Source organism: Chionomys nivalis, chromosome 8 (assembly GCF_950005125.1).
Source record: "Chionomys nivalis chromosome 8, mChiNiv1.1, whole genome shotgun sequence".
In the NCBI taxonomy this organism is placed as follows: domain Eukaryota; kingdom Metazoa; phylum Chordata; class Mammalia; order Rodentia; family Cricetidae; genus Chionomys; species Chionomys nivalis.
Window position 1 is genome coordinate 64004499 of NC_080093.1, and position 15366 is coordinate 64019864.

The window sequence follows — 15366 nt, forward strand, 5'->3', positions numbered from 1 at the left end:
GGGGGGAAGGAAGGAAAGAAACACAAAATACAATTTCCCTGACAGTTACTGAAGATGTGGTGAGGTAAGAAACAAAATCTTTGCAGTCCTCACAAGTATTTGGTTAGCACCACTTTGTTTTCTTTGTTCTGTTTAATCAGACAATGATTACTGGAGAATGAATCTATCTATACCAGACACTGTATCAAGAATTGGCAGTGTAGGGGCCTGGAGAGGTGGCTCAGTGGTTAACAGCATTAACTGCTCTTCCAGAGGACCCGGGTTCAATTCTCAGCACCCACATGGTGGCTCAGAACTGTCTGTACTAGGGTCCCTCACATATGCATACATGCAGACAAAACACCAATGCACTTAAAATAAATTTTTAAAAAAAGAATTGGCAATGTAGAGACAAATAAGGCTGTCTCTTTCAGGGAGCTAGATAGAGGGTACATTGCCTAACCCAAGGGTCTTCATCCCTCTAGTGGACCCTGAACTTGAATGGGAAGAAAATATATCTTGATTAATCAAGATCTAATATTTACATCACTTATCAGCACAATCATCTACCTAAGACTTTGGCACACCTATGACTTTGGCACCTAGAAGCATAGATTCTGTCTGGAATTACCTTATGGTTGTGACCATCTCAAAATATGATTTATTTTCAAAGCTGCAAAGCCATGGTAGCCGTATGACCTGCCCCTGGGTCTTGTCATTTGAAAATTCATTGAGGCATATGAATGAATAATTTAGGATTTTTAAAACATTTTGATAACTAATATTTCCATTTAGGCAGTTTCCCTGTAATGTCTTTTTTCTTTTTGGCAGAGGGGCTTTCAAGGCAAGATTTTCCTGTGTAACAGCCCTTGCTGTTCTGGAACTCGCTTTGTTCAAGGCTAGGCTCAAACCCACAGATATCTAGCTGCCTTTGTTTCCTAAAGTGCTAGGATTAAAGGCATGTGTCACCACTGTCCAGCATGCCCAATTGTTTTTAATAAACCTTTTTTTATTTCACTACTGACAAGCTGGCATCTCTCATCCCAAGCACATATTCATGCTTACACACATACACACACATACTAAGAGCACATACAAAATATTGAGCTGGGTGTGATAGTTCACACTTTTAATCCCAGCACTTAGGAGGCAGAGGCAGATAAAGCTCTGTGAGTTCAAGGCAAGCTTGGTCTACAAAGTAAGTTTCCAGGACAGCCAGGGCTACACAGAGAAACCCTGTCTCAAAAAACCAAAAAGAGTAAAAGTATTGATTTATAGTGTGATCCTTCATCACATGTCTTATCATGTAACACTTATGGAAATGAAAAATTCTGCCATTTGCCAAATGACGCAGTGACAAATTAGCTAAAAGTAATTCCAAAGCAGGGCAGTTAGGAAATCTTGGCTATTTTTCATCCCCTTCCTTTCAGTCATTTGAGAAATAATGCAGGCTAAAGCTGTCTCAAAATATTTGGAGCAATATATGATGTCATTCCAGTATTTCTTAGGTTAACTAAAATGACTCATGCAAATGATTTCATTTGCTTCAGAAACAGTATGCACATTCAAACAGTGGGCCAAAGAGAAGGGCCTGCCTAGTAGCCTCAGGGTTACTATGGAATCATGAAAACCAGAATTTTGTGACCTTTGATATGGCAGATTTATAATGGCTATAAATATTTGTTGAATGCACCTTTCTGTCCAGCACAGCTCACTCAGTTGTTCACATAAATAAAGCATGACTTGTTCTATAGTGAACTCCAGCCTACAAGTCTTCACACAACATTTAGAACTTATTGTTGATGAAATAAAAATGCCTTCCCCCTCGGTTAGCTGTTTTGATGATTACTGATATTTCCTGGACATTTAGGATGGTACATACAGGTATTAAAAAAAATTATTAAATAAGCAAATGAACTTATTTTTTTTTCCTGAAACAAGGTCTAACTGTTGCTTTGACCAGCCTCAATCTGATGTAGTCCAGGCTAGCCTCAAACTTCCAATCAATAAAATTTTTGTAACATTTTATTTATTTGTGTATTTGTGGATGTATGTGGCATGTGCATATTTGCCTGGTGCATTCATTTGTGCGCACTTGTGCAGAGAGAAGAGAGGAAGGCATCGGGTGTAGTCCTCAGTCACACCCTGCCACTCCTCTAAGGGAGGAAAGAGAAGAATCAGCCAATAAAGAGGCAAACCCATGAGCGCTAGGGGTCCGTTACTTGGAGACTCACATTTAAGCACATCCTTTGAGGACATTATCCCTGTTCTCTCCCCAACACAGCAGGCTGTAGAGACAGCCTGCTGTTGTTTGGCAGATTTTGAGGTCAAATCAAATCTGTACTAGGTAATCAGCTTAGTGGAGAATAAACCAAGAACTCACATGTGCCTGCTGTCAGCTGTCCTGATGCAAAGGATTTACTCCATCTCCTTGTATCATCATTGCTGGAAAATAGTGTGTGCCCGGTAATGTGTGTGTGTGTACATATATATACATATGTATGTATGTATATATATATAATGGATAAAATTGAAATAACCACATGAGCAGTCTTTAAAATGATGGTGCATTCACTCTAAAAGCCAGTCGTAGGCCTAAATTTTTGTTTGAATATATAATTTCATATATTAAAAAGAATATGCTGCCCTGTGGTGGTGGGACACACCTTTAATCCCAGCACTCAGGAAGGCAGAGGCAGGTGGATCTCTGTGATTTCAAGGCCAGCCTGGTCTACATAGTGAGTTCCAGTACAGCCAAAGCTATACAAAGAAACCCTGTCTCGAAAAACAAAGCAAAACTGTTGGGGACTGTGAACCCCAGATGCTGAGCTTTTTGCAAACAACGTGTTTTTCTGTGCTTGCAGCTACTCTGAACACGAGGCAGGGGAGTGGTTTCTGGTGTGCTTGCAGCTGAGCGTTAGGGCATGGCCATTGGTCAGGGAGATCCTATATAAGCTGCCCTGAAACACAATAAAGTTGGCATTCTTTTTTTTTTTTAATTTTTTTTTTTATTTTTATTTTTCGAGACAGGGTTTCTCCGTAGCTTCTTGGTTTCTGTCCTGGAACTAGCTCTTGTAGACCAGGCAGGCCTCGAACTCACAAAGATCCGCCTGCCTCTGCCTCCCGAGTGCTGGGATTAAAGGCGTGTGCCACCACTGCCCGGCCTTAAAGTTGGCATTCTTGATTCAAGGGGGCATTCTTGGTGTTCTTGTTTCAAGGATGATCCATGTCTCTGTCTCTGTGTGTGTTTCAATTTCCAGCCCCTTGCCTGGCTCTCAAACTGTACTGTAGCGTGTTGCGTTACACAAAACAAAGAAAAGTCTGTTATTCACAATGACTTCTGAGATTATCAACACTAACCCAGATAATCCCTGTCCAAAGATTGCTGCTGTGTCTGTGCCCTGTGGAAAAAGATTTGGAATTTTGTTTCCATTTGAAAATAAATCAGCTAACGTTGAAAAGTAGACAAGAAAATCAGGAAACACTTTCATCACAAGAGCTGTTGAATCTAAACATTAGTAAGCCACATTTCATATCCAAATATGTCAAGGAAAAGTTCCAGATGACAGAGAAAGAAGTACTTATCTCTGTGTGGAATGTGGCTTCATAATTCCAACATGCTAACAGAATTCCAAAAGTTGATGTCCGACTTTTACTTAGTAAAAATAACTGATGGGAGGGCAGTGCTGGAGAGCACTGACTGCTCTTCCAGGGAACTTGGGTTCAATTCCCAGCACCCACACATGGTGGTTCACAACCATCTATGACTCCAATTCCAAGGAATCCAATCCAGTGCCACCACTAGATACAAGTGGTAAAGACATATGTGCAGGCAAACACCCATACATAATAAAAATAAATCATTAAACAAAAATCATTGATGGGGCTGGGGAGGTGGCACACTAGGGAGAAGTTTGCCACACAAGCTCGAAGACCAGAATTTGAATCTCCAGAACCCATGTCTGGTAGACATGGCAACTCACTTGTAATTTCAAGGCAAAGTGACTAGCCAGACTAGCCAAAATAGCAAGCTCTGGGTTCATCCTGAAACCCTGCACAATATGTAAGATAGAAAATAATCAAGAAAAACATACAACACCCTCCAAATACACATGCAAACATGCGCGCACACACACACACACATAACACACCATATAGATTGTAAGCAGCGATCAGCCGATGAGACAAAATGCAAAAATGTAAAATCACTATTACATAAAAGCAAATGGTCTCTGAGTTCTGATGAAGAATGTAGGAAGACCTGGCTAGCTTTTCAGTAAGCCATTATCAGGCCCAGCCTTCATCTGCAGTGGCTGAACTGAAGTGTTACTAGAATAAACCATCACTAGATGATAGATGCCAACATAGACATCTTAGAGAGAGATGGGCAGCATAAGGACTCCTGTGCCTCAGACTTCAAGTCACATCCTATCCCATGATCTGCTTCCTACACCATTTTTGTGAGCACCCAGATGTAGGGGCATTTCATTTGTATTTTAATAAATAAAGCTTGGTCATCTTTACAGACCAGACAGTGGTAACACAGATTTTTAATCCCAGTAGCCACACTAGTTGCCATAGAAACTGGGAGGTGTATTCCTTTAATCCCAGTGGTGTACACCTTTAATCCCAGCCCTAGAGAGGATTATAAAATGGGAGGAGCCGGGCGGTGGTGGCGCACGCCTTTAATCCCAGCACTCGGGAGGCAGAGGCAGGCGGATCTCTGTGAGTTCGAGACCAGCCTGGTCTACAAGAGCTAGTTCCAGGACAGGCTCCAAAAACACAGAGAAACCCTGTCTCGAAAAAACAAAAAAACAACAACAAATAAAATGGGAGGAAACGCTCTCAGGCTCATTCTGAGATTCCTGGAGACAGGATCGCCATTTTGGATTGAGGTCAAGGTAAGAGCCAGTAGCTGGCTGCTTTGCTTTGCTGGTCTTCAGGTTGAACCCCAGTTTCTGCCTCTGAGTTTTTATCAATTGTGCTTCACCCAGACATTTTCTTTAGGGGTTAATCTTATTTACTTTTAAAGACAAGTGTTTTGTGACTGGAGAGATGGCTCACTGGTTAAGAGCACTTACTGTGCTTCCAGAGGACCTGGATTTGGTTCACAACACTTATACAACTGCTCACATCTGCATTTAACTCCAGGGCCAGACAATCTGACACCTTCTTTTGACTTCTGTAGGCTTCTGCATGCCCATGGTGCACATACATTATATTCAGGCACACAGGTATACACATAAAATTGAAAAAGACGGATGCTTCCGTTTCAAACTCTAGTCAGGATATTGGGAGACCAGATGCACTTCCTGGAGGAAAGGTGGGAAGATGCTCCCAATGGCTTTATTCCTCCTTTCACGGTTAGAGCTTGTGTAACAGGAAGGAGTAACAGAGAGCCTGACTCTGGTTCCCCACATAACACCGGCTTGCGGTACTAAGCCAGACACTAGATTTTGGGTGACCTCTGTTTATTCAGATGTGAAATGAGAACAGTAGTATACTTGTACATTTATTGTGAAGACCAATGTGTGTGTGTGTGTGTGTGTGTGTGTGTGGAAAGAGAGAGAGAGAGAGGCCTTTGCCTTGTAGCCTAACAAGGTAAAACAGGATTGAGCTTCAGAAAATGTCCTTCCAGTTAGGCATCAGCTTCCTACTCCTCTGCTCAAGCCTACCAGCCACTTACCTCAAGTCTTCTTTCCCTGGGGTAGACAGAAGGGAAGGGGAGGGAGGAAGAGAAACGGGAACGAACATATTTCCTTCCTGGCACATAGGTCTTTTAACCCTTGCAAAATGATTGACCCACCAAAAAACAGTGTGTAAACCCCGTCAGTAGGTGAAACCGATCAAATGTTCTGGAATTTGCCCCTTCCTCCGTGATCAGTCCACATGTGGAAAAGTCACGTGCAGGGCTCTAAGATGAGCCCTCCTAGCAAGAGTAGAGTCCTGAGGACAGACTTTGAGTATATGAAACCACAAAGACTTATTCATTTTTACTCAGTGGTGAGGCATTTTTACAGGAATTAATGCGACTTCTTTTTTAAATTTTTTTTTATTATTTTTATTTTATGTGCATTGGTGTTTTTGCCTTCATGTATGTCTCGGTGAGGGTGTTAGGTCCCCTGGAACTGGAGTTACAGACAGCTGTGAGCTCTATGCATGCTATGTGGATGCTGGAACTATGAACCCAGATCCTCTGGAAGAGCAGTCAGTGCTCTTAACCTGAGCCATCTCTCCAGTCCCACAGTGTGACTTCTTTTTTTTTTTTTTTTGGTTTTTTTTTTTTTTTTTGGTTTTTCGAGACAGGGTTTCTCTGTAGCTTTGGTACCCATCCCGGAACTAGCGCTTGTAGACCAGGCTGGCCTCGCCCGGCTCCACAGTGTGACTTCTTAAAGCCCGTTATGCTCACTTTTGTATGTGGACTCAGCCCTTCTGGGCATGAAGTGGTAAATCACATACATATTAGCCTTTATTTCCATCACATTAGGCTGCTGGAAACTATTGACATGGCTGTTACCTTATATCCTAATGGACTACGTAAAACCCTAGCAATTTCATAGGATCCACTTTATCATGAATCAATCCTTATCATGAATCAATGAATAAATTCTTTTCTAGAAACTCCAACTCTTCTGGAGACCCTGAGTGCCTCTGCTCCAGCAAAGTTGAAGCACCTCCCCAGACAGTGGTAGTGCACACCTTTAATCCCAGCACTTGGAAGGTGGAGGCAGACAGTTAACTGTGAGTTCGAGGCCAGCCTGTTGGTCTATCTACATGATGAGTTTCAGAACAGCCAAACCTACACAGAGAAACCCTGTCTCAAAACAACAAAAAGTTGAAGTACCTCAACTGGGGGATCCACAAAAAAAATCATATAACTGTTGAGAAATCTTTTCCACCGGCATTGTTGAATTGTGTGTGTGTACACAAACACAAGATATATATTCCATTAGGTTTAAAATAGGCGTTTTTCAGGGCTGTAGAAATGGCTCTGTTGGTAAAAGTGCTTGACATGCAATTATAAAGACCAAGTTTGGATCTCCAACACACACATGAAAGAGCTTGGCATAGGCTGGCAAAATGATTCAGAGAGTAGAGGCACCTGCTGCCAAGCCTAACAACCTGAGTTCAATTCCCAGGACTCACATAAAGAGAGAACCAACTCCCAAAAGTTGTCCTCTGACCCCCTCCACACACACAAACAAAACTGGGCATGGTGGTGTATAGCTATAATCTAAGAAGGTAGAGATAGGAGGGTCCCTGGGGCATACTGCCATTCTCTACAAACTGATGAGCTTCCGGATCAGTGAGAAACCCTATCTTAAAATGTAAGGTGAAGACTGACTGAGGAAGACACCCAGCACTAAATCTGGCCTCAACATGTGCCCAATGTGCCTGCATGCACACATGCATATGTATCCACACACAAACAAATGGACATTATTTCTTTCATTTAATGTCACTTAACTTGAGATGCATTTTTCACTGTGAGACTCAGCTTTCTTAATTTCACAAGCAAGGTTGAATGGTGTCCCCACAAAATTTATATCTATCTGTAACCACAGAATGTGACTACTAAGCAATAGGGACTTAGCAGATACAATCAGTAAATGTAATTAGTAGGGTGTACTCTAAAGCCAGTGAGTGGTGTCTTTACAAGAGGAAGAGAGGACACAGAAAGACATAGAGGAGACACAAATGGCCATGTGACAAGGTAAGCAGAGGTTGAAGTGATTGGCCTAGAAGCTGAAGAACCCCAAGGATGGCAAATGCCAAAACCTAGGAACAAGTAAGGACACCTCCTCCCCAGAGCCTTGAAAGGAGCATGGCCCTGCCCAAGACTTGATTCCCAACTCTCAACCTCTTAATCTGTGAGAGAAGATGCCTTTCTATTGTGCAAAGCCCTTAAGGTGGTATGTTATGATAGCCCAAAGAGATGAAGGCACACGCCTTGTAAAGTGTGAGCACATAGGAATGTTTACACACTGTGTGCATACAAGTAGGGCTGGTTTTCATTCTTATCCCCTTGTTCATAGGGGAAGGAACAAAGAAGGAAGGTCTCCCAAACTACCAAACACATATTGTGTTCTATGCCACAATAAACACCAGCTCATGGAATGTACTCAGTGGTCAGCACCCATTAACAGAAGAGGATCTAGCAACGCAGAGGCTAAGCTGGGCCTGATTACAGGTCCCATGAACCTCAGAGGTAGTATCCTTATTTAGCTTCTAAGTAACCCCCTATGTCTAAAATGAATGTATTTACCTTCATTATGCCACCAACAAATGACTGCCTAGCTAACTTGTGGGTAAAGTACCAGGGTAGAAAGTGAGGCACTCCTGTTGTGGAATATTACTTCAACTATGTAAAGGTGTGTTACATTTGTTTATGTTGCATTTGTTTAATTATGTAAAGGTGTGTTGCTGTTTTACCTTGCTTGCCTAAGGCACCTGACTGGTCTATCAAAAAACCAAATGGCCAATTGCTAGGCAGTAGAGGGTTAAGTGGGGCTGGTGGGCAGAGGAGAATAAGTAGGAGGAGTCTAGGCTCCAAAGAAGAAGAGAGAAAAGAGAATGAGAGAGAAAGAGAGGGAGAAGCCTGGGACCAGCCAGTCAGCCTCCAAACAGAGAGAAAGACAGACACAGAGTAGGACATATAGGATGAAAGAAAAGTAAAAGACCCCAAGGCAAAATGTAGATGAAGAGAAACAGGTTAAATTAAGTTATAAGAGCTAGGAAGAAACAAGCATAAAGCCAAGCATTCTTAACTAAATAATAAGTCTCTGTGTCATTATTTGGGAGCTGGTTGGTGGCCCAAAAGAAAGCCTGCTACAGGCTCCAGAGCATCTTTCATAGGATGCATACATCTTCGAAGACCTGGGGTAGACTCTGCCTCCCAAACACGGGTATCATGCTGAACATGACTGATAATGGAGTCAAGAGACCACCGCTGTCAAATGTGGTGACTCGTGCCTTTAATCCCAGCACCCTGGAGGCAGAGGCTGAGGCAAAGGCAGGTATCTCTGTGAATTTAAGGTCAGTTTGGTCTATATCATGAGTTTTAGACCAGGACTACATAGTAAAACCTTTATTTATTTGTTTGTTTGTTTGTTTGTTTTGGTGGGGGGAGTTCTCTATGTAGCGCTGACTGTCCTTGAATTTGCTTTGTGCTAGAATTAAAAGTGTGGACACCACCAGGCTAAGACCCATCTTTGAAAAAGAAAACAAAACCTGCTGCTGGGAGGAGCAGACAAATGGATGGATGTCTGAGCTAAGCAGGAGGCAGTACATCAGAGGAGATTTTTTTTTTATCTAGTGATAAAGAGCATGCGTTCACATTTTAATAAATGTTTTCAACATTTATAAAATATGTGTAAATCTATTTTTTAAAAAAATATGCTTCTCTTATGTCAAAAAAATGTACATTTTTCTTCTCATTTGTGACAATATAACCCATTGTAAATATTATGTATATTGATCCTTCTAACAATATTCTTAAGGGGTATTATTAGACCATGGGAAATCTACTTTTTAGCTTTCTCTCCTTCCCCTGAGGAGATTTCTAATCACCAGAAACGCTCCTTGGCTGACTCCATTCATGGGTACCATGAATGATCAAGGCAAGAAGTACTTCATCTGGCAGCTGTGGTTCAGCATCCTTCTATCAAGTGATTTATTTTGGCTGTTTGAACCATCCATTGCAAATCAGTCAATTAAGAGTCAGGAAAATGATCAAATTAGGATCTAAAGATGCTGTCTGGAGGGTGGTCTCTAATGTCAGTCACTCAGTGGATAAATCTTCACATAACCCCAATCCTTATGTAGCAACATCGTGAACTCCTCGAGGGTCTAGTGCAATCACAGCGTTTCAGCATTTACAAATCGTTTGCAGTGCCATGGCAACAGAGACTGTACAACATCTCCCATGGCAACAGAGACTGTACAACATCTCCCACAGGAGATTCTAAAGCCTGAGTCAGGGGCCCAAAGGAAAAGAAGTTTCTGTAGCATTTGGATGGCACACCACTCATCTAAGAAACTAAAATCATGAAGTAAATTATGAAGACTTGATAAGATATTGGCATAGAATCTTCTCTCCTACAGTCTAGAAGAGGAAACAAAACAGAACATACCATGTGTCTGATCTTTATTTTGACCAACAACAGATTGACTGATTTGCAGGAAAGAAAATGGCATCATTTTGAGAGCTAGCAGGAGGGGTAGAGATGCTAAGCCTGGACAACTGGATGGTCCCCCTGAACCCAAGGGAGCCACTTTCAAGATGTGTAGAGAAAAGAGACATGTGAGGGTGTAATGTTTGCCTAGTATTTGCGAAACTCTGTGTTAGCAGTGCGTAAATCCAGTATGGCGGCACTGTATCCATAATTCCCAAATTCAGGAGGTAGAGGCAAAAGGATTAGAAGTTTAAGTCATCCTTGGCTACATAATGAGTTTATTGCTGTGAGGAGACACCATGACCACAGCAACTCTTATAAAGAAAAACATTTAATTGAGGTGGCAGCTTACATTTCAGAGGTTCCATTCATTATGATCATGATGGGAGCATGGCAGTGCAGGGTGACATGGTGCTGGCTACATCTTGAGAAGGCAACAGCACATGGTGAGATTGAAGCTAGCCTGGGATTCATGAGAGCCTGTCCAAAAGGAAAGAGAGGGAGGAGAGGGAGAGGGAGCAAGAGAGGAAGGGATGGGAGGAAGAATCGACAGGCATCTAGGGAAGCATTCTGACTCAGCTCTTACAGGCTCCAGATGCAGAACAATGGAGTCCAATGAAGTGTTGCCACACAGGAATGAGGTGTCATCAACAGGAGGAATGGGTCCAGGAAGTTCAGAGGGGTTATGACGAGGCTCTGCATGCCTGGACTAGCACCAGGCTTGGGCCACCAAAGGGTAAACACAGAGCTCTCTGCTGGGCCCCTGAGTCCTGGGTGGCTTGAGATCTTTGTCCTATAGCCACGGCTGCCACCTTCAAGATCTCCCCATCCCTCGCTGGCCTTGAGTTTGTACTACTGTATCCTGCCAATCTGTGGCTCATTGAGGCCATGGCTCCTGCTGTGGTCACTGATGCTGGTCTCAGGGTTTACAGAGTTTGCCAAGAACATGGTACCTTATAGGGTAGCAGGCAGAGCTGTCTGTCAGTCCAAAGAAGAGCAATGGCTCCTGTGATTTCATTTGCCCAGTATTCCTGTGATTGTAAGCGCTGTACCAGTCAAGACAGCACATTAACAACTCCTTTCGTGTGCACACATGGGGCTTAGTTAATCATGTGTGGCCAAGGCCAATAGCATCCCCACACCCCCATGTGCCCAAGGGAGTGGTCCTTTGCTTACTTCCCCTGTGGACTCTGTCAGGTTTCAGGATTTCCTACTCTGACTGTTCTTCTTGTCGGCCTAGTCCAGACAATAACATACTGGCAGTGTTTCTGGTTTTCTGCTAGCACATTCCTGGTACCTGGCCTTTCAAATTGGATCTAGGGTCCAGGAAAACAGCCCATCCAACCCTGGCTTCTCAGGACCACTACTTCCCACTCAGGGCTCACTGTCTAGAGCTCTGTTCTTTTTTAAATATTTATTTATTTATTATGTATACAATATTCTTTCTGCGGCCAGAAGAGGGCACCAGACCTCATTACAGATGGTTGTGAGCCACCATGTGGTTGCTGGGAATTGAACTCAGGACCTTTGGAAGAACAGGCAATGCTCTTAACCGCTGAGCCATCACTCCAGCCCTAGAGCTCTGTTCTTGTAGGGGAACAAAGAAAAAGACTATTAATTTCTTAGGCTGGAGACATAACTCAGTGATAGAGCACTTGCCTCAAAGGTCTTGAGTTCACTCCTTCATATCACACACACACATAAAAAGAAAAATATTCATTTCTTTCTTTTGTTAAAAGAAGAAAAAAAACCCAAAGTCTTTCTCACTGAATGTAAGTCTGGCTGATCAGCAAACCCAGGGACCCTTCTGTCTGTCTGTCTGTCTATCTATCTATCTATCTATCTATCTATCTATCTATCTATCTATCGATCTATCTGCTAAATGAAGATAGATATGCAGGTGTATGTGTATATGTGTGTAGCATAACAGGAGGACACTTCTCTTCACCTGATTGCCTTGAGACAGGAAACTCAATGAGCCAGAAGCTCACAATCTCGGCTAGGTCCAGAAGCTTGCCATTTTGTCTAGGTTGGCTGGCCAGGGAGCCCCTGGAATCTACCTGTCTCCGGCCTTCAATACTGATTTTATAGGCATGCATAGCTGTGCCTAGCATTTTATATGAATGCCAGGGATTTGAACTTAGGTCCTCATGCTTACAAAGCAAACACTTGCCCATTGAACTATTTCCCTAGTCTGCTCAGCCAGCTTTTTACATGGGTTCTGGGGATTTGAACTCAGGCCCTCATGTTTACAGAGCAAACACTGTCTACTAAACCTTACACCACCCCCACTATTCATTTCTTAATAAAAAGATTTAGAAAAACAATGAATAAAAAATAATTATCAATGTATGGCAAAAACAAGAGAGATAATTACAGATAAGATTTTAAGATATTTCCACAAATACATCATTTTTAATATATCATTATTAGACTGAGTTTTTCTTTTTTCTTGTTGTTAGTTTTTAGGTTTTGTTTTGTTTTTGCTTGTTTTTGTTTTGTTTTGTTTTGGAGATATTGTGTAACTTTATCTGCCTTGAAAACACTCCCTCTTCTTGCCTCTGGGACATTCTGATGAGTACCATGGTGTCACAGAAGTTCACGTAGAATTTGGAAGCAGGATTTCTGAGGTGGCTTTGATAGCAACACTCCTACTTCCTGTGACTTGAACATATTGCTTAATCTCTTTGAGCTCAGTTTCTTCATCTATAAAATTTAAATTAAGGTAATAATAACATCTGCCAGGCCTCTTGTACATACGGGATTATATGCTTCTGCACATGGGCTAATGTGATCATGAATGTGATTAGTAAGCTCATTATATTTCAAAAGAGCATTGTATACATTTTTTTTTTAACTCGGGCTTTTGGTTTCTCAGAAAGGCATGAGAGAAAAGCTGAGATGGGAAATTACCCCCTCCATGCTGACATTTCAGTGAGCATCTGTACTCCTGGAGCTCAAATGCTGAGATGGCAAGACCTTGACTTCCAAGCCCGTCTGGGCTGTATGGTGAGACTGTCTCAAAGAAGGAGGTCAGCGGCGGAAGAGACAGCTCACTGGTCAAGTGTTGTCTGAGCCAGCAGGAAGACCATGCCAACATAAAAGCCAGGCATAACAGTGTGCATCTGTAACCACAGCACTGGATCAGCAAAGTCAGCACAATTGGAGAACTCCAAGTTCAGTGAAACAGCTCTCAAAAAATAAGGTAGAGAGTGAAAGAAGACACTAGACATCCATCTCCGACCTTCACACATACACACACACACACACACACACACAGTATGGTGGCCTCCAGCCTTCATACACACACACACAGACGTACACGCAGTATGGTAGCCTCCGACCTTCAAACACACACACAGATGTACAAGCAGTATGGTGGCCTCCGACCTTCATACACACACACACACACACAGTATGGTGGCCTCCGACCTTCACACACACACACACACACACAGTATGGTGGCCTCCGACCTTCACACACACACAGACGCACACACAGTATGGTGACGTATAGCTATAATCTTTATATTTGGCACATGGAAATAAGAGGATCAGAAGTTCAAGGCATAGCCTTGATATGTGAAACTCATCTCAAAACCAAACAAATAAACAGAAGAGAATGTGGAACTGGAGAGATGGCTCATCAGTAAAGAGGACCCAGACTCAGAACTCAGCATCCGCTTGGCAACTCACCGCCATCTGTAACTCCAGTTCCAGAGGACCTGATGTCCTCCTCTGGCCTCTGAGACCTCTGCCTACAGACAGACAAAACTCCCATACAAAAACTAAAATAGAGTAAATCTTGAAAGGATGAAATAGAAAAGAATTGTCCCCTTTAGTTCACAGGGCAATGCTGGACTATCTATTTACAAAAGGATGCTTCTGATAAAGGGAATGGACTTAAGAAACCCAATGCATCTGTGCTCTTCCTCACAGGAGCTATTTTTTTTTTTTTTTTTTTTTTACTAAATGTCCGTCTTCTGAAGAACTCTTGCCAACAGGCCCTGACTTTGATTTAGAACTAACAGTAGGGTCTTAGCCATAAATACTGCATTTTTCCTAACAAGAAACTGTCAGAAAAGTATTCTTCCTCTTTAGCTGATAGCCATGGGTAGAGTTCTTTCTTCTTTTTAGGCTATTTTGATGGTAATGAAAGTACAAAAAAAAAAGTTCATTTACAGTCTTAGGTCTTAATTTGACAATCAGTCAAATCCAGTTGTAAGTGTTTCACCAGACAAAATGTAGAGACAAGTGTCATTGTTGTTCTCGTAGAGTTTATCTTGGGGTGATTCTCACCTAGACCTGCTGTCTTCCTTTCTTTTCATTCTTTACCTTGACAGAAGCATCTCAGTGTGGTCAGCACTGGAGAAAGAGGTGGCCTTTGCTGTGGAAGCCTTTGGAGTCCGGATAAACCACACATTATAGAGGTGAGCATGGAACCGGGCAGGAAGGCCCTCAGAGAAGGACACTCTAAATTGAATTCTGGCGGAAAAATAAGAACTAAAGAGCCTTCTGGAACTGCCTTCTTTTCCCCTCTCCCCCTCTTCCTTCTCTCTCTCTCTCTCTGGAGACAGTGTCTCGTGTAGCCCAGGCCCCCTCCACCTTGCTCTTGCTCTGTATTGTCTTAGTTATCTTTCTGCTGCTGTGATCAATTGCCATGACCAAACGTAACTAGGAACAGAGATATTATTTTGACTTACAATTCCCGAGTCCGTGATGGTGGAGCAAAGGCAAGGCATCAAGTGGCAGGAACGGCAGTAGAAACAGGAAGCTGAGAGCTCTCGTACCGAGCCACAGGCACGAAGCAGGGAAAGTGAACTGGAAGCGGTGGCAGGTTTTTGCTCTCAAAGTCCAGCCCTAGCAACATACTTAGGGACCAAGTATTCAAATGCCTGAAACTATGGGGAATATTTGTCATTCAAACTTCCACACCCAACATGACCTTTGACCATTTATCTGATCCTCCTTCCTCCACTTCCCAGATGTTGGGATTACAGTTGTGCACATCTTCATGACAAGCAACCTTTTCTCTTTTTTTCTATCCTTTCTTCTTTTCTTCCCCATTTCTTTTCTTTTTTTTTTTTTTTCTTTTTTTTCTTTTCTTTTGCAACTGGGCTTGTGTAGTCCAGGCTGTTGCTGAATTTGCTATTAGTCAAGCCTCAACTCCTCTACCGCCCATGTGCTGGAATTACAGGCCACCGTGCCTGAT